This window comes from Rhineura floridana, chromosome 2 (assembly GCF_030035675.1).
Source record: "Rhineura floridana isolate rRhiFlo1 chromosome 2, rRhiFlo1.hap2, whole genome shotgun sequence".
Taxonomy (NCBI): Eukaryota; Metazoa; Chordata; class Lepidosauria; order Squamata; family Rhineuridae; genus Rhineura; species Rhineura floridana.
The window spans coordinates 21,654,847-21,676,106 of record NC_084481.1 but is presented as its reverse complement, the minus strand read 5'-3'; positions in this window follow the sequence as shown (position 1 = coordinate 21,676,106).

Below are 21,260 nucleotides of genomic sequence, written 5' to 3'. Positions count from 1 at the left end.
GGTGATTGAGAGGGTGGTGGCACAGCAGTTGCAAGTACTCTTGGATGAAACAGATTATCTTGACCCATCCCAGTCTGGGTTCAGGCCTAGTTATGGAACTGAATTGGCCTTGGTTGCCCTGATGGATGACCTTTACTGGGAGAAGGACAGGGGGAGTGCAACCCTGTTATTCTTACTTGCTCTCTCAGTGGCTTTTGATACCATTGACCATGGTATCCTTCTGGGCCAACTTGGTGAGATGGGTATTGGAGGCACTGTTGTTCTGATTCTATCTCCAGGGTAGCTCTCAGAGAATAGCACTGGGTAACTGTCTTTCGGCCCCCTGGCAGTTGCACTGTGGGGTGCCGCAGGGTACCATCTTGACCCCCATGCTGTTTAACATCTATATGAAGCCCTTGGGAACAGTCATCAGGAGATTTGGGGCAAGGTGTCAGCAGTATGCTGACGATACCCAGCTCTATTTCTCCATAACATCTAATTGGGAGAGGCTGTGCAAGTCCTGGACCCCTGCCTGGACTTGGTGGTGGGCTGGATGAGGGCCAGTAAACTGAGTCTGAATCCTAGCAAGATGGAGGCACTGTAGGTTGGTGGTTCCTGAGTTTGGATAATTGGTCAGTTGGCTGCTTTGGACGGGGTCGTACTCCCTCTGAAAGAGCAGATCCGTAGTCTGGGGGTACTCCTGGATCCATCTTTGTCGCTAGGTGGCCTCCATGGCTAGGAGTGCCTTTTACCAGCTTCAGCTGGTAAGACAGCAGCGGCCGTTTCTGGACCAGAATAGCCTGACCACTGTTGTCCATGCACTGGTAACCTCCAGGTTGGATTACTGTAATGCACTCTATGTGGGGCTGCCCTTGAGGTTGGTCAAGAAGCAGCAGCTTGTGCAAAATGCAGCAGCAAGACTGCTCACTGGGGCAGGGTATCGCCAACATGTCACCCCGCTGCTGAAAGAATTGCACTGGCTGCCCATTTGCTTCTGGGCCAAGTTCAAGGTTCTAGTTTTGGTATACAAAGTCCTATACAGCTTGGGACCAGGATACCTGAAAGACAGTCTTATCCCTTATATACCCAGTCGATCACTGCGCTCTGCAGGTGAGGGCATCCTGCAGATATCATCTGATCAGGAGGTCTGTTCTGCACAACAAAGGAAATGGACCTTTAGTGTGGCTGCACCTACCCTGTGGAATTCCCTCCCCTTAAATATTAGGCAGGCGCCATCTCTGTTATCTTTTTGGCGCCTTTTGAAGACTTTCCTCTTTCAACAAGCCTTTTAAGTTGAGACCTATCCCAGTCTGCGTCTGTGTTGGAAATGCTTTCAATATGTTTTTTAAACCTTTTCAAAAAATGTTTTAAAATTCTTTTGTTTTAATGTATTTTACGGTCTGTTTTTATGATGTTTTGATGTGTTTTTAGCGCATTTGTTTGCCGCCCTGGGCTCCTGCTGGGAGGAAGGGCGGGATATAAATAGATAGATAGATAGATGTTCTTAGAATATTCATTATTGCAGTGGCTTTCGCATGAGTGCCTCAGGAGTGCTCAGTACTGTTGCTTAGGCTTGCGATGAATAGAGCACACTCAAGCACAGATGCCATTTGTGAGAAATGGTGCCTCACACCAGGGAAATTAGTCCACATGGCTGCTGTGATTTGTGGAACTGAAAATGGGAGTCAGTCCCAAGAAAATCTCAGCAGGTGTAGCTTATTTAAGCTATACCTGCTGAAACACAAATATTAAACTGTTGAAGAGCCCTCTTCTTTTTTTTGCATTTGGTCACACTAGCAACAGTCTCCATCCGTGGGTGGAGGGCTGGTATCATACTTTAGGGGGCTGAAGCCTCACCACCACCACAAACACCTCACCCCTCCTACATGGCTTCATAGTGTTTCCTTTCTTCTGCCACCATTGCCATGGAGGCGGCACCACCACTCTCTGCCTTCCATACCAGGCCCCTACGTAGCTGTTTTCATAGATCTATAGGCTGGGGCATTGCATTTGGGGTAAATTAAGATGATAGATGGCTGCTGCAATGGAAGTCAAAATTGTTTCCCATTCAAAAGCAGCACCCACCACTAAAACAGCCATGGGGGTGGGGGAGCAATGAGGGGTGGCACAGATGAGATGGAGTAGTGAGTGGCCCTTGTGACCCCCTGAGGCCCTCTGCCTATTAAGAAGCCAACAACTGGAGCTGGGACCATGTGAGTGATGGGACTTAACTTTATTTGAGATCTAGGTATTTAACAGAACTTCCCCAGAAGTTTTATCTTATGAAGGCCATTCTTCTTTTCTGTGTTGCTGGTCTGCTGAGGTTTGAAATGGGCTTAGGAGTAATACCTCTGGTTACACTGAATTGCTGAGAAATGTTACCCTCTTAATTATCAAATGTTATGTTATGTTACGGTTTATTTCTATGCCACCTTTTGGCCAAAACAGCCCTCAAGACGGCTCACAAAAAATAAACACAAATACAAAATACACATCAGAAAAGAACAATACAGTGTATAAAAATTTAAATAACAAAATATTAACACTGTTAAAAAAGCAACAGCAACATCTTTTAATAACAGTATGATAACAACCAGCACTTTCCTAATGTTTTGATGATGTCTACGATGTTCTGTCATGATATCTGATCTGAAGAGTACCTCACACAAATCCAAGATGGGAATCTGGCTTCTCCCCTCCCCTTTTGGCTAATTGTCTAACAGCAATGCTTGCTATGTAGACAACTTTAAAAAAGCATGAATTGGCAAAGATCTTATCGAAATTCAGAATGCCTGAACAAATTGCAATAGGAAAGGTGCTGCGCTTGGGTAGCTCACTATAAAATTACCACAAAGTTCACTAGGCAGAGCCAAGGGAAACTAGTCTGAACTTTCTCATGGGCTATTATGGAAATAAATAATAACATGAACCACTTTTTTACCTGTAGAAATAACTGATTGGGGCAAAACGTGTATTTCCTTTTTAATAAAACCTTGAATCTTCCAGAACATTTTATTTATTTATTTATTGCATTTGTATACTGCCCCATAGCAAAAGCTCTCTGGACGGTTTACAACAATTAAAAACATTAAAAGCAAATATGCAAATTTAAAAACACATTTTTAAAAAGCAATTTAAAAACATTTTGGCTCTTTATTGGCCCTTCAGCAGCATTTAATTTTGCTGCCTTTGGGGACCTTCTTGTAAAAGTAAGAAAATTTAAGTATTTTTAATTAAAAGTGGGTTTTTTTGCTTTGACATTACCAACAAAAAATGAGCCAGCTTTATCTTATGTCTCCTTCACTCACAGTCTTACCATCTCCTCCATCCCCTGGTTGATGCTATGTCATTACAAAACTATGGTTCTTAGGGATTTTATGTGGAGACTGACAGTTCTCTTTCTCAAAGTAAACAAAATGTATATCATAATTCATAGTTACGGGAAATATTTAGAAAGAATTATCAGAATGTGGGGGATATATTCCCCTTGAGCTTGTCATAGTTCTAATTTACCAAAATGTCATTCTTTAATAGTTAACAACAATTTGTATGAGATGTCTGGTCACAATTGGAAGAATAAGCCTACAATCCTGTACTCACCCGGGAGCAAACCCCATTGAACTCAGTGGGCTTACTTCTGAGTAGGTATGCATATGATTGTGCTACAAATGCTTCCCTGGGCTCCCTTTGGGAGGAAGGGTGGGATATGAATTAATTAAATAAATCACAATAAATAATAAATCTATATTTTAAATGGCACAAAACACATCATTCCAATTTATATATCATTCAAAAAGCAAATATTCATTTTTGTATTTATTTAAGAGACATCGATACCACTCTTTAGAACAATCACCTCACAAAGTAGTGTAGAAGCAATATTTCTATATTTCTGAAATTTTATATTTTATCACCTATTATATTTTATCACCTATTAATGCAGTGGCTTGTATTAGAAAGCAATCGGGCTGAATCAAGAGAACAAGAAGCGCAAGGGAAATGGCTATTTGCCTTCCTGTGCTAACATATATGCAAACAACTACCTTTTGGGGGCCATTTGCTAGTGCTGGGCAGAGCCAGAAGCCAAAGGGAGCAGAGCAACGGACATAAAGATTACCCTTATACAGTAGTCTGCTTTCTGTGCACCTCTCTCTATCCTCCATCAAGGCAAGCAAAATGCGTTAGTTATCAGAGTGTTTCTGCTAGGCAAAACCACTCAGAAAGGTTGCGAAGCAAGGACAGTGAGTGGTGTGGCCAGAGAAGGTGTGGCTGGAAAGAGGTTCTGCCCCGCCTGGAAAAGTATGGAATATGACATAGAGGCTGCAACTGGTTGGGAGAAAACAGGGTCCCTTGCCTTGCACTGCAGAAGTGCTTCTGCTAGAACAAAGCCACTGTCGGATACAACAACCCACAGCAAGTAGCGATCTTGTTTCAACAAAAAGAGGTTTTTATTCTGCCGGCTCCTGTTGTCAGTTCTGCAAAGTACAAACAAAGAATAAAAGCACAAAAAACATGCCAGGGAAATCTTGCTACTCCTACTGTTGCTCATCAAGATTTATAATTGACACAGTGTCTGGGAAATGCTCAGTTGCTTCATTCTTTCCAGTTTTTATTGACATGACGGATTTATGAGGTTAGAGTGTTATTACAACAACGGATTTAAAATAAAATATTTTGTACACTTTTGATGACATGGACACTTTTCTGTTTTATCACGTTGATTGATATTGAGGGATTTACTAGCTCCTAAAAGCTCTCTGACACAGCAGACTGCTTCGGGGCTGTTACAATCTCATCTCGTTGCTCTGCTTTTGAAAGACTTGGAATGTAAGAAGCAACGCACACACACATATGGAACCGGTTGGGATTTCTTCTTAGTCTTTTGTCTGTGTAGCAAGACCTAGTCCTAGATGGTACACTGAGTTGCTGTTCTGTGTATTATGAATAAATACAACCAAGGATGGCATTGAACCTGATGTGGACCAAGTCAAAGCCAGAAGCCAAACATCTCTGTCCAAAGAAGGGTGTCGAAAGGCTTCTGGGGACCATACAATATCTTTCTCAGTATATCCCCAATCAGTTGGCCCTGACAGCACCCATACAAGCTCTTCTACTGAAAGATCCTTGCTTCATCAGCAAGCACTGGATGGCCTGAAGACAGCTATCATGTCAGCCCCGGTCCTGGGATTTGTTATGGAAATTTGTATATGCAGAGATCATCAATGGTCTGAGCTGCGAGTGTGCCAATGTGTGTATTTACCAAAGTAGCAGAATTTTACCCTGCATTTAGATCACTGAGACTTAAGACTTAATAAAATAAGAAAAGCTACTTTATTTATAGAAATGCATAGTAGATAGGAAAGGCATACCTAGTTCTAACTAACTGACTAAGTTGGAGGTGCAATGCCCAGATGTGGGTATTGCCCTCATGGCTCAGGAGAGAGAGCAAAGACAAAGATGTCTCCTCAGACTCACAGGGAGGCCCGGAGGGTGATGACAAGATCTAGGGCCTTCTCAGTGGTGGCCCCCGAACTATGGAACAGTCTCCCCGAGGAAGTACGCCTGGCGCCGACTCTGCTCTCCTTCCGGCGCCAGGTCAAAACCTTCCTATTCTCTGAAGCATTTTAAGTTACACTCATTTACTTTTAAAAATGTTTATTGTATTGGATTGTTGATTGTATTTTAGTATTATTTTGTTATTCATTGTATTTTTATGCTATTTTATGTTCACCGCCCAGAGAGCTATTGCTAGTCGGGCGGTATATAAATTTAATAAATAAATAAATAAATAAATAAATAAATAAGAAGACGACAAAGGAAGGAGGGGCAGGTCAGCTTCCCTGAGCATATCAGTTTACAACAGAAGGATGTTAGGTAGAGAATAGCACAGGTAAAGGTAAGCAAGCCTAGCCGGCTGGAGGACCCTAACTCTATCTTCCTTCTGGAATGCAAACAAAAGAACCCAAACAGGAGTTGCTCTTGCCCCAACAAGATTCTTCAATCCCAAAGAGCATCTAAGAGTTCAAACAGATGCATCCAAGGATGGCTTAGGTGCATGTCTCTTGCAGAACAAGCAGCCAATTGCCTATGCATCTTGCATCTAAACTCAGGCTGAACGAAACTATACACAGATTGAAAAAGAACTTCTCATCATGTTTGCCATGAAGAGGTTTCACCAATATGTGTTTGGGATACCAGTGTAGGTCCAATCAGATCACAAGCCTTTGGAAGCCCATTGGTCAGGCTGCAGCAAGCCTGCAAAGAATGCTCTTGCAGCCCAGTGCTATGACCTACAAATTGTCTACACCAAGGGCAAGGACATGTTTGTTGCTGGCACTTTATCAAGGGTTGCACTTACCACTCCCCAAGACAACTAGGAAATACCCCTTGATGAAAAAGTCATTTATGGTCTCACAGAGACAGATCCCACTGGTGACCACATGCTTCAGCAGTTGCAATGATAGACCACTGTTGACCTGGTCCTTCAGAGCCTCAAGACTCAACAACTTAGTGGGTGTCCACAGCAATGGCAGCAGGTGAAACCAGACCTAAGAGTCTCTTGGCCCATGAAAGATGAGATTCACAATGGATTGCTCATGTGTGAGTCGAGGGTCATCATTCTGCACTTATCACACCAAGAAATCCAAAGGACCACGGCCAGAGCTCAATTCCTCATGTACTGGCTAAACATGAAGACCCACATTGAGCAATAGGTAGGTAGCTGCTCACAATATCAGGCCTTACAACCCAACAGTCAGCAACAGCCCATGCTGCCACATGAGATTCCTGATCTCCCTTGGCTGGAAGTTGCAGCCAACACTTTTGAACTCAAAGGATGTTCATACCTGCTGATAACAGATTACTACTTCAAGTATCCTGAAGTTCTCCATCTTGATGACAATTCATCTGCGTAGTGGCAAAGCTGAAGGAAGTCTTTGCGTGCCATGGGATTTCCACAGAGATTGTGTCTGATCATGCTCCATTTGCAAGCAGCGGTGTGCATCAATTTGCCGGAGAATGGAGTATCATCATGACTCACTCGAGCCCAATGTCCCCTCAGTCCAATGGCTTAGCAGAATGCATGGTCCAAACCGTAAAAATATGCTGAAGAAGGCTGTACAAGATGGACAGATAACTATCTAGCCCTGCTGAACCTCAGGAACATACCAGTTATGCGTCTTCCTTTCATTCCAGGCCAATTGTTGATAGGATGCCTATTGTGTAGTACACTCCTTGTGACTACAGGCACATTATCTCTAGTGATACCATCAGGGGTGCCTACACAGCTTTGCCAGCTTCAACAATTGCACTATGATAGGGAAACCAGCTCCTTACTACTTCTGTGTGCCAGTGATGCAGTCCGCATGCAGACAAACCAGGGATGGGTCCCCACCTCAGTCACAGCAAAGGATTGAGCCACAATTGAATGAAGTGACAACACCATGAGGAATGGCTTACAGAAGAAACATAGACATCTGAGGAAGTCTCAGACATGTTCTGCCCTCACATCAGTGGAACTGACTTAACGTGCATCCAATGGACGGCCCCCTGAAGTTGATGGAGATCCATTGCCCCAAGACTGCTCACTACAATCTGAGTCTCCAGAGGCATCTAGAGACCCTCAGGAAACAGTTGCCCAAACAGGAGTGGTCGAGTTGTACAGTGCCCTCCAAAAGTCAATGATTTTATTATGAGGAAGTGGTAAAGACTTACCCCTGATTGATGTGCTTGGACCTCTGACTCCAAACCTCAGACGTGGTTCAGCACAATTGTTTGACTGTCCATGACTATTAGTCAATGTTGGGGAGGATGCAGAGTGTTTGGCCTGTCTCTTTAAGATGCATGCCTTATTTGTAAAGGAGACTCTTCTTTCCCTCTGTTGGAGCAGGTTGAAACTGGTTGGGATTTCTTCTTAGTCTTTTATCTGTGTGGCAAGGCCTAGTCCTAGTTGGTGTGCTGAGTTGCTGTTCTGTTTATCATTTAATTGCTGTAAACTGCCAAGAGAGCTTAGTCTATGGGGCGGTATATAAATGTAATAAATAAATAAATACAACCATTGAAGTTCTCCTGACTCCTACAGCTTCCTTGTATTAGGGGAGGCCCAATGCAGGGTTTCTTCACGCAATGAGTACTGTTTCCTAAACCCGCAGTATACTATAAATGTTACCTTATATAGCTACTAATATCCCCTTGTGTGCCAACTGTTAATAGAATAAGAGGCAATTATTTTAAATATCCAAGAATAAGATTCTTTAAATTTGCACTGACTTTATCCGAACCCGAGAATTGTAAAATTGTTGAGTAAAAGTCAGCAGCATTTTAAAATGAGTCTAAATTTAGCACCACTCTAGAATAGGGATGGGGAAACTGGGACGGTGCTCTGGGTCATGTTGTGTGGCCCAAAGCATTGACTCATACAGTTATGCATTATTTGTGCATTTGATTGACTTGGCTGGTTCAGATGTTGTTCTGAGCTCTGTTCAAAAAGATGTATTGTTGCATGGAACATGGCTTATGTGGAAGTTTTGTGACTTTTTGCATGAATCCCATCGAGTCATGTTGAACTGGTGAATTTGGGGGGTCTGGCTCATTGGGAAGTCGCCGTTCCGGGCTGTTTTACGTAAAAGCGTATTATAACCCGGAACGGGTATCGGAACGTGGTTTCCATGGACGTTTTGTGTCTTATTGCATGCATCCCATGTAGTCATGTGGGACTGGTGAATTTCGGAAGTCTGGCTCACTGGGAAGTCGCTGTTCCGGGCTGTTTTACGAAAAAGCATATTATAGCCCGGAACAGGTATCGGAACGTGGTTTGTATGGAGGTTTTGTGGCTTACTGCATGAATCCCATGTAATGTGGGACTGGTGAATTTCAGAGGTCTGGCTCGCGGGAAGTCGCTGTTCCGGGCTGTTTCATTCTGTTCCGGAAGGCATTTTGGTTGTTAAAGGGTTAATAAAAATCCTATCGGAATGGTTTTTGTTCCTAAATGTTGTTCTCAAGTGTTTCTAACAAATCCCAGTGTTTTTGGCATCAATTTCTTTTATGAAGGGCCCGTTACGGCCTGTTCCGTTCCGTTCTGGCTTTTACACCATCCCTGGGGAAACTTGTGACCCTCCATATGTTGTTGGACAACAACTTCCATCAGCTCCAGCCAGCATGGCCAGTGGTCAGGGATGATGGAGTTGGAGTTCAGTAACATCTAAAAGGCCACAGGTTTCCTCATTCTCTATACAATTATGCAGACAGGGATAAACATGAGGATGATAGTAGAGACTTGATAGACTCTTAATTGGCTGTTATTCTTACTTATCTGGGAGTAAGTCCACTGAACTTAGTAGGACTTACTTCTGAACAGACCTGATCTGAAATTTCTCAGAAGACATTTTTCTGAGAAAATGTCTAAGATTTTCATTTTTTTCATATCCTCTCTGGGAAAAAAATGCCACTTTGCAGAATTTTCTCTGAATACTGCATAGCATTTTTGTATGTTCCCCTCACAGAGATACAATTCCCAGAGTTCCCTGGGAAGATGGATTGACTATTAAGCTCCTCTGCAAATTGTAGCTCTGTGAGGGGAATAAAGGTCTCCTAACAACTCTCAGCGCCCTTCACAAGCTACAGTTCCCAGGATGCTTTGGATGAAGCCAAGACTAAAATGGTATAATACAACTTTAAATGGGGGATAACTGAACTTCATTTTTTTTCAATGGGTCTACTCTCAGTTTAGAGTAGCATTGATTATAACCCTCTGCTAAAAATCTACTAAATGAAGATTTGAGCTCTGTGGCTATGAAAAACTTGTGGAAGTTGCAAAGCTAGAGCAGTACACCCAGTTCTTTGAACAGTTGGGGATGTATGTTATTTTAATACAGTTTTTTTGTGCTCAGTAGAAAAGGGGTTTGTGGTTAATTCTTTATTATCCCAGACAGCAGTTCTCACTTCATCTCCCCTTTCTTTAAATGCCAAGCTAGCTGTTTTTTTTTTTTACCATTTTATTGCTCAATTCTTGGTGGTTTGCTTTGGAGAATTGCCACTTATCTTTTTCCATTAGGGCAAATATTACCACAAAACTCATACTTTAAGTATGAGGGAACTGTGGGCTCAGGAACATTAAGCTTTCATAGGAATATTGTCTAATGTTTAAATATTTTCTAACCTTTGTCTTTCATTTCCTAAAGATTTTATGCACAAAGAAATACATATGATAGATGAGGAGATAGATAAAAAGATATTTACTAAGTGAGTGGGGGGAGGAAGAATACTATTCTTGAATAAGATTTGAAAGTGCAAAAAGCAATAAAAGAGAGATAACAGGGGGGATATGTTTGTGAATAATATTTAGATTGACAATGAAACTACAAAGTGAACTCAACGTTCCACTGAGTTTTTAGGATGTATTACACAGTACATATCAAGGAACTATGTAGGATTTTAAGGAGGTATACCATAGCAGAATTAAGTAGATAAGTGTATTTTTAGTACCAGTTTACTTGAAGAATTGCCTTACCCCATATGTGCCCCCCAGACCACTTCAATCTGTGGTACTGACACTTTTACAACTGCGACATATTTGTTCTGTACCTTGCAAGAAATTGACCTATTAGTGTGGAAGCATCTACACTTTGGAACTCCCTGCCCATTGATATTAGGCAGGTACCTTTCTGGTACTGTTTTGACGCAGGATAAAACTGTGGGTTTTTTAGGCAAAAGCCTACTCAGACATGTAATTTTAGTGGGCTATATTCAAATAAATCATTGCGCTAGTAGAAGCCAATGCAATGATTCCCAGTAGTGGAATGGGACTTCCCCTTCTCCTCAAACCTGTGCTCCCAGTCTTCTCTGGAGGGCTGGAAAAATCCCCCAGACATTATGCAGGGAGAGGAGAGGGAAGATTGTTCCATCGGGCAACTGCCCTGGATAAAGACACATTTTGAATAGTCAGTAATTAAAATCACTTCACAAATCCCATATTTGAATTCATTAATAGATTAATTTTAGATTTGGGAATTGTGAAAGTAGATAATGAGCCAAAAAGTGGGTGAGAAAGTACAGTTGCTGCTAAAGAGCACAGTGGAGGCAGCTTCCAGTAGGTTCAATTCTGGCAGTTTTACAATTTCATATCTTCCATCAATGCACAGATTAAAACACAGATGCACAGATTATGCTTAGGTATCCCATCCAGAGCTGGAACCACGAGACGGAGACGCGGGTGCAATTAAATCTTGCTTTATTAGAGTAATGGATACATCTAGGACATTGTGCTTCATATAGAAACCTGCCTTACTCACTAGAAACCCCTAACTACACTCTAGACATGCTCTGCGGCGCGTGAAGGAAGTTGACTCAGCGACTCCCCTCTTTGAGAGGCCAGCTTATGTAGGGAACGTTTTCGATCGTAATCTCTGACTCCTTCGTAAGTCCTGTCTCTGCCCTATCTGTTTCTTACAGCGGTGGGCGCAAGGCGAGGGGGGGCATGTTTCCAACGGCTTGTCGGAAGACACCTGCTCTTGGGCTGCAGGCTCGAGGTCAGGAGGTGGCGTCACGCTGGAAGCGTCCTGGGAACTGCTTGGCAAGGGAGGAGTTGGTACAACCTCTGGGGCGTCCCCTGATGGGCCCTCGGGAACAACTGGGGGTGGCGCACTCTCCTCTATGGAGCTCGCGCCACCTGTGGGAATTGGCTGGAGTTCAAGTTCACTGCTCCCCCCAAGGCCCTGAGCAGACTCAACAACTCCTGGGTCTTCCGCGCCTTCTAGCAGCTGAGGCGCCTGAAACTCATTCCTCTCCCCTCCCTGCTCCTTCAGGGAGAGCCGAGGCTCAACATTAGGGGGCATAGCTATAGCGATGGGCATGATGTGCTCCTGCACCTCTTGCACTGGAGGCTTGTGGGAACACAGAACAGGACCTTTCCTGTGTTGGCACCCCAATTATGGAACTCTATTTCAACTCTGATTAGGAAAACCCATTTGCTTGTTACTCACTACTTTATTGCAGCTTTGGGGGAACAATTAGTTGTCAGACAGAAATAAAAGAAAAAGTGGTGTCCATGGTTTCATGAGAGATACATTGTCAAAAATCTTGGAATCTGTGACTATAGCACTATTGAAATGAAAAAGTGTAAGGAATAAGTTGCTCAGAAAGTCCAACACACTTCTTACAAATGAGGAGCCTACTTAAAAGGAAGCTGAAAGAAGAGTCAGGAGGGATAGATCTCTTCAGGATACTTGTATTTAAAGTCCCTGTAATAGAAGCTCAGATAGCATATATGGGTGGAATTCCAATTGGTGCCCCTGCACTCATGGAAGGGCTTTTGATCCAATGGATGACTCCACTAATGGAAGAAAATGGGAGGCATTTTTTGCCAATATACCAGAAGCAGGAAACCAGCCAGGGAGGCAATTGGACCATCAGTTAAAAAAAGACAGAAGTGATTTATGAAGGAAGAATTATTACAAAGAATTCTTTCTATTGATCTTCACTGTGGAAGATGTAGGACAGATACTTGACCCTCAATTGCCTTTTTCAGGAAGCGTATCTGAAGAGCTAAATCAAATGGAGGTGGCAAATGATGAAGTTCTAGGGTTAATTCAGAAATTAAAAATTATCAAGTCAGTGGTCCTGGACAACAGGCACCCAGGGTTTTTTAAAGAACCCAAATTCAAATTGTTGAACCAGTAAATTCATGGAGCCTCTTCATGCATACAGCATGGACTTCTGATCTGATCCACCAAGGCTTTTTGTATATTCGTATATATTAGGACATCTTCACACATTACTTTTTAGGTCCATACCTAAAGATAAAAAACACACCAATGTCTTTATTAGAGCTTGAAAAAGAGTTTCAAGGAGAATATATGCAGATCAGAAAAAGGATGATGTATTTAAACAGATAAACAAACAAACCCAAAACTTCAAGAAATCAGATATCACAAACAGATGTTTGAAAACACGTGCATCAGCTCCCTGGTGAGTGTACACTTGAAGGGTGAACCTGGGTTTTTCCTGTGAAATAGCCTGCAAGAGAAAGCTACCTTGGGGCTTTGGATAGGCTCAATTCACCTGTGCATGTTCCTCATTCATTGATTGCAACATGCTGGATTTCATGTACATCCCGTGCACTCCCTTTGGCAGGGAGGGATGGTGGGTTGAAAATGTAACAAGCAAACAAATGAAGATTTGACTTACATCAGTGTAAGAGCCATCACAGATCAAATTCCACAAACGCTGCTTCTATATCAGAGCAAACACTATAGGATGAAGGCAGTTCATCGGGCAATGGATGTGCATATGTGTGGATCATCCATAAGATCTAATTCGAATATCTGTCAAGGAGTAGATGAATAACTGTAATCTTTCACTTTCCATTGCCTGTCTGGAATGTGGGAGTAATGATATACCTCTAAAAGTTTTGAGGGGACAGAAGAAATATTTTAAAAATAACCTTTCCACACCAACGTCTCCAGAAACCATTCATAATATTTTCCCCAATTATGCCTTGATTAGACGAGGTACCTAGACCAAAACCATAATGGAGCGATGCTTAGCAAGGCATTTCTCAAACGTTTCTCAAACAGTGTCCTTTAATCACTCATTCCATTGCTTAATTGGCCCTGTGGTTATCCAAGACTAGCCCGAGACATTTTGCTGCAAGCCAAGGCTAATCAAGCTATTATGGCACCTGAGGCAATAAAATAATAATAATAATAAAGATACTGCCTCCCCCAACAAGTGGCTCTTCCCTTCCCTGGCAGTAAAAATACAATAATAATAAACTAAATAACAAACAATTTGCTGCCATTTCATTACATTCATAATCAGCTACCTGAGGTCACCACCTCACTCTGCCTAACACAGTAATACCTCAGTTAACGAAGTACATGCGTTCTTGGACATGACTTCTTTAACAGAAACTTTGGTACCAGAGGTAGGGATAACATGGAAAGAATAGGGGTAGGTTCCTGCACCACAAAAAAGAAGAGCAGTTCGACATTTTTCAGCAAACGTTTCGTTCGAAACTAACAAGACGCATGTCTGAAATGAAGCAAGGTAAGCCTTGCACACAGACCACTTGAAGGCTTCTTCCAAAATGCACCTAGGGATGCCTGCCTTGCCCTTTTTTCTTTTATCATGTAGCATCTTGCTATAGTAATCTCAAACTCTGAGCACAGTTCTCCATTCCAAGCAAGAGGCAGCCACCATCACCACCCCGTGCTTGGTCTCTCTCTTTGCCATCCTCCCCTACACTCGAGCATACGTGTCTGCAGTAAACAGTGCTTCCAGGGCACCCAAAGCACTGTTTACTGTGGAGGCGCCTGTGCCACCTGGCAAAGAGCACCATTCCAGCCACACATGAGAGAGCTGCCTGCAGCAGCTGCAATCCAGTAGACAAGGAGCCACATTATATCCAATAGACAAGGAGCCACACAACAATATTTGGAGAGCACCATGTTGGTTACCCTGATTTAATCTCCCCCCCCCTCTCTTTCTGAGCTTACCTTTAGGAACAAGGATGAAGGATTGACTTTCATCTGTTCCCCCATGAGTTTTTTTTTTTAATGCTTTATATATGCTGATCTCCTGTTGCTTCATTGCTGTCCTTTTGGAACTATAACAGGCCCTTAGACCTGAACAGATGCCTGGCACACAAGAGATCAAATGACTGTTTTGTTATTTTCCTTCCCTGATTGACAGTTTAAATCTTGAATGTAATTGGGCATGATCTCTGAGATTAATTAGTTCTGCCTGAGCTGTGCGAAGTCTCACATGTTGAAACGCATTGCCAAACTTTATATTTTGGCTGATTTTCAAAAACAAAAGCAAAATATATTTCTGGTAGTGCCATGTTATCCCAAGTTCAGTGTGGGTGCCCCTGTTCTACCTGGATTTGGACCCAATAAAGATAGGAAGCAGCACACTCACTTTAGACAGTATTTGCTCATCTTCTGTAGCTATTTATTTACACTAGGGATGGAGACTCTTTTTTAGCTGGAGGACCACACTCCTGCATGGGCAGTCTTCCCGGTCCCTATGCCAGTGGTAGGTCTAGCCAGAGGCAACTGTGGATGGCACAATGGATGTGACTCTGACATCTGTACAGAAGGCTACATACCAGTCATGCAAAAGTCAGAGGTTTCTACATGCATACCCGTGCCCATTATTCTCCATCCAGATTAATAAGAGGCATTAACACAGTTTGAGGACATGTTCCAGCCAGGCAAAAGCACCTGAAAGTGTGGAGTAGGTCTGGTAAGGAGTGTGGCTTTGGGGAGGGGGCATAGCCTGGGTACAATCCTGAGGGCCAAAGAGATAAGCCTGTATTCAGCCCTCGGGCCCAAGGTTCCCCAGCCCTGATTTAAATATTCATCTTGCTATGCTGATATATCACCAGTAGACTGGAGTGAGTCACACCCACTGTGATTGGATCGTATGCTCATTTGATTGGATCTTGCATTTATTTGGGCTGTGCATAGGAATAAGAGACAGCTACCACATTCTCTTGAATTGCTTGGCCTTTTGGACTCACTTTGTAAGCAAACATTGCCTACTTCTTTTCTCTACATATGTGCATATACACTTACCCAGTTGAGTGATCACCATGCATTTGACAAAGTGGGCTCGAATCCAGGGAAGCTTGTGCCACAATAGTTGGGTTTTTCCCCCCAGCAACCAACTAACAAAGCTGCCCCTCTGGAATATATTCTACTAGGTTCATTACAGAATCATAGAATCGTAGAGTTGGAAGGGGCCTATAATGGCATTGAGTCCAGCCCCCTGCTTAATGCAGGAATCCAAATTAAAGCATGCACGACAGGTGGCTGCCCAATCTTAAATCAAGATTGGTGGTCTTCTGTCTTTCTGCACCTGTTCAGTAATCCAAAAGAGAGAGGTGAGATGGAGATTAACACCTGCAAACAAGAATATTCAGCATCCTACAAGATCCAACATAATTCTAACAGCTATTTTGAAAAAAAAATATGGCGGAGAAGGTCCATAGATCATTAGTAGAGCACATGCATGCAGAAGGTTCCAAGTTCAATTCCCAGCATCTGCAGAGAAGGCTATGAGAAACCCCTGCTGGAAACCTTGGAGAGCTACTGCCAGTGTAGGTGACAATACTGAACTGGATGGACCAATGGTCTGACTTAGTATAAGATGGCTTCCTATGTTCCTATGAGTAATAGTGGGAGTGTCACATAAAAGAGGTAGCATGCTCGCCAACTGGAAGCTCTGCCAGTCTTCTATATCCCATTGCTGAATTTGCTTAATCCTGAGCGGATGAGATATTAAGAAACCTTGTGGTCTTGAAGAGACTTCCTTCATGGGTTCAATGTGAAAAAAACACCCATATACCATGTAGATATGCCAGCAATACCAGATGCTGCAAAAGTGCCCTCCAGATTTCAGAAAATCCTAGCTGCTGATGCCATATCTCCAGCTTCATACGAATCTGAGCATATGCACTTTCATGGCAAATGCTTTATTCTTCTGCCTGTGGAGGCTTCACACTAAGCTGAATGAGGCTGCTCAACTCATTTGCTAAGAGCAGAAGCAGCCATTTTAACAAGCCACCACAAGTTTGCTCAGTGTGAGTTGAAACGGAGGGTTCCACCCTGTGTGAATTAATCAGATGACATGACCCAGAGAGGGGCAGTTTATTGTCCCAAATAAACAGAATGGGCAATCTGGACAAATATTCCCTTGGGGAACAGTTAGGTTCAGGGACAAAGCCAATTAAATATTGACTCAGCCCTTTGACTAGAGTGGCTGTTTTGGGTAAACAAATCATGTCACTCCCAGAGGATGGGTGGTATATTAAATCGCTTAAGAAAGTATTTGACAAGAAGAGGTAACAGCATGTTGCTTTGGGTTTCACTAACAGACACAGATACTTGACAGGTTCTTTAAATATATATATATATGTCAAAGCAGCCAATTTATCTGCCTCAGAAAAATTCTTATCAAAATCTCATTCCTTTTTGCCAAATGAAAACATGTCATTTATGGCAAAGTTAACACTGATAGGGAGCAGTGCATTCATGTGAGAAAGCCCCTTAGCCTGCCTTTCACTTGACTGAGGAGACAGGTTTTTCATGAAAATGTAGATAGCGAAATGCGCCCTTTCAATGCCTTTGTCCCAGGTGAGTTTATGGGCAAGGTAGGCCTGCCCTCCACCTTCTGTGGAAGTCCTGAAAAGGATAAAATGGAGCATAACGTATTGTGACATGGTTTTATTTTTTTTAAAAAAATACAGAATTCTTAAACATGGTTTCAAAAATCTTTTTCTGCATTTTGGGAAGGGGGGGCGGCAGCAGGTCCCGCTGCTGTCACTTGCCCTGGGCACAATGAGACACATTTTCCTAATGTTCCAATCAGCCAAGGGCAGTCCCCTGGGCAGGGGATGAGATGCCGAAGTCACTACTTTAATTTCCCACAATACCTCCAGTGTAGCATTGCTTTGAGGTATTGTGGGAAATAACAAGAGAGGCTTGTGGACTCTCAGTGGAGGACATGCGGTTGCTCTGGGTTCTGGGTTCTTAAAGAATTTAGAAAGCCACCCTAAGAGTGATCTGGGCACATGTTAAGTGGGGCATGAATTCTTCCCTGACGTGCCACCTTACCATGCAAGTAGGATTGTGCAGTAGTGGCCTATGTGGCAAGGTGGAGCTGTCCTCCTGACACCAGCATCACTAAAGCATACCTGGATGGGGATGGGGCTAGGGCAGGGCAGTGATGAGGTCAGGGCTGCGTGTGTGCACCAGTGGAATCCACCTGGCACTCCTACTGATACAGTCATGTAGCCCCAGCCTTGCTACCGCCCTGACCCAACCTTACTCCATTTAGGTAAGCACCAGCAACTTTCAGAGGGCTCTGGATGAAGCGTTAACCTGCTCTGCTTCCTTCTATCACAAGAAATGGTGATGGCCACCAGCAGAGCTGGGTTTAAAAAAGAATTATATGAATGGACAGATATATTAGCCATGAGAGCTGGATGGAACGTCCATGTTCATAAACATAGATATTTGTATACATTTGCCTGCTGGGGACAAGCAACAAGAAGGAGCTCAGCAGGTGTCTCCTACTGTGTCCTTATGTAAAGCCATGAAACATAGACCATGTAATTTATGCCAGCTCCCTTGTTGTGTTGCCTGGTGATTTGCACTGATGTTCATGAAAACAGATATAATTTTCTTTTAAAATTGTGGGGAGACAAAATATTCAAAACAAAAGAGGATTTTCTGAGGGGTTATATTCCAAGGCTTCATGTCTCCTTCATTCTCCCCAAGAAGAATGCATTTGGCCCTATTGTGGTGTTCAAATCCCTGATTTCTTCTGAATCCCGCTCCTTTGGGATGAAACAAAAGTAGATATGCAACCCCCCCAAAAAAATACAGTTTGAAAAATTTTGGTTTTTAAAAAAAGATTTCAGAGCTATATTAATTTTTTTGAAATTCCAGCATTGGCAAATTATTCTCTTTACATCTCCACATCGAATAATTGGCATATAGAAAAATTAATTTTATTTATATTTTTAAAATATTTATATACCACTCTTCACTATCTAAATTCCTGTTGCTGCTGCTTAATGTGACTGTCAGTGATGCAGCTAGGGCTAGACCTCAGGGCTGAAGTCCAGGACCCCATAGCCTAGTCCCCCCCCCCAAAAAAATAACAACCCAGAGAAATGCTAGTGATACTGGAAGCAGAAAACAGGCTCCACATCAGCACCTGGGCTAGGATGGACATTCTGGGGCCCACCCGGGCCAAGACAAGTTGCTACAGCAACCTTCCTTCCTTCTTCATTTTAAAATCTATAGTCGGGGTAGGGATGGGTGAATCGGTCAATTTTCATTTCTCTCAGTTTCTGCACTGCAACTTTAAGAGATGTGCAAATTTTGAAGGATGGTTGTGCTTCGGTTCACGTATTATTTCAGAAAGTATTAATTAGGTAAATGTGAGTTTAAATGTGAACCGAACCAGTTTTGTCCCCCATTCCTAGTTAAAGGGGGCAGCTGGCCAGTCAAGTATGTGCTCACAGATGCCCATTTTCTTATTTTTACTTCAAAATATTTACAATAAAATGGTGCTTATTCCCAAGTAAATGTGTTTAGCGCTAGGGCAGCAGGAGCAAACTCTATTTTATTCCCGTAGTCATGATGGGGTATGATTTAAATGAATTTAAAATGAGAAACTGCACATGCTCAGAGTATTTTTCATTTTAATCAGGGCTGGCAAACTGTTGGTTGTTCTTAACACAGGGGTGGGAAACTTGTGGCCCTGAAGGTCCCAACAAGATTTAAGGAACTCTGACTCCTGGTAGAATCTTTTCGTACTATTTCTTCCACTTTGGAAAAATTAAGTAATTCTGAGTGAATCCTTTCAGTCGTTGCTTGGATTTCACCTACATTTCTGAGCATTCTGCACTAGATAGCTTGAACTTGTGCAGAATTATGTAGTAATTATGGACCTGTGCATATCTAGATGCCAGGAGTCCAAATAACCCCCCAAAGCTGTGTATTCTTTTTGTCTCACTCATAGGTTGCCATCCTGTAATCAAAATTAGATGTTTTGTTTAGCAATAGAGACATGTGTTTAGTATCCCGTTTGTAGAACAACAGGCACTGATTTCAGTATGTATCCAGTGGCTTCTGCTGTCCACTGGTCCTGGCATAGCCACTGAGGTCACAGGAACGTTTCCAGTTGTTCTGATTTTCTCCCCATCTTTGCAAAGATACTGTGCAAATCATCTTTCTCCCCATCTTTGTAAAGATCTTTGCAAAGATACTGTGGACACATAGCACCTAACTAAACTGAGAAGTGTATTTTTGGTTCAGAAGGGTTCTCTGCTGGTACAGTTGCTTCTTTGCTGGGAGAAAAGTTGTGTGGCCTCCATCTGTTCTGGTTCTCTCCCTGTCCTTTGCAAAGAAATAGTGAACACTTAAACTTTGCAGTTTTATTAATACTTAACAACACCCAAGTGTCTTACTTTGGTTCAGAACTGCTGTTACAATTTCAAGTGTGGGTTCATGCCAAAGAAACTGTATTTTACTTAAAAGTAAGTGCCACTGAATTCTATGGGGATTATGCCCTTATAAGTATCCACAGGATTGTAGCCTGAATTGGTTAGTCTTAAAAGTGCCATACAAGTCTGTTAACTAGGATCCCCATAAATTTCCATTACTTATGAGAAGATATTATTACCTTTCCCCAGCTTATTCACTTTTACACTTATCCAGAATGTGGAATAAGGTAGAGGAAGATTAAGTGACTAGGATCTGAGAGATCAGTGGTAAAATCACCATTCAGCCATGAATTTCACTGTATGACCTCAGGCCAGTCACTGTCTGCCAGTATAATCTACCTCACAAGGTTGTTGTGAGGATAACACATTCCCATACCATGCCAAGAATATGACTCATGGAAATTGCATTATATAGATATATGTTGAAATATCCCATTGACTGCCCAGTTCATAACCCAGCCTCCCAATTACTCATCCTGAAATATTTATTAGGATGCTTCAGAAAATAGTCCTCACTCTAATAATGTGAGAAACGACAGACCCTTTAGCTATCTATGCTTCTGGTGGAGACCTCCGAAAGTTACTTTGAAATGATCAGCATCAACATAGCAACCCACATCCTGATAAGCCAAATGCTAAACAGTGAAACAGAGCCAGTTGTGGGATTTTGGGGAGGGGTGGGGAACTTGGATAATAATCAGTGGGCTCCTTCAGCCAGTGAGGAGCCTAGAGTGTGGGATGTGCAAATTCAGGGTGCACCCCTGAGTTTTCTGTTCAGATGACTCATGCAAGCAAGTCACCGGCATGCAAAACACCATATTCATTTGGAGAATTATGTCATAATTGAGAACCTGCTTCTATCATTTGAGGACAACCGTAAGCCTAGTTAGGACTAAGGGGACAGCAAAGACGGTGTGGTACATTCGTCTGACAATTTTGTCCACTCCACCCCCCTCTAGTCCTTTGTCACTGGTTACTTTCCTGCCCTCTGGAGCTGGCCAGGCACTTATGGTTGTGTGAATTACCATTGACAAATACTAGTGTTTAAGGAGATTTATCTTTATCTTTAAACCCAAGAATTTTAGTTAAATTGGATTGTGAATTGGACTGCTAGATTCCTCCATCCTGTCCCCCAACATCTGAATGGAAGTGCAATAGCATTTTATTAACCCAGCAGCTGATTTAAAATTTAGCTTCATTTTATACTCTTGTCTTTACTGTAGAGTAGCATTTATTTCTTATACCAACTCTCTTGGATGTTTTA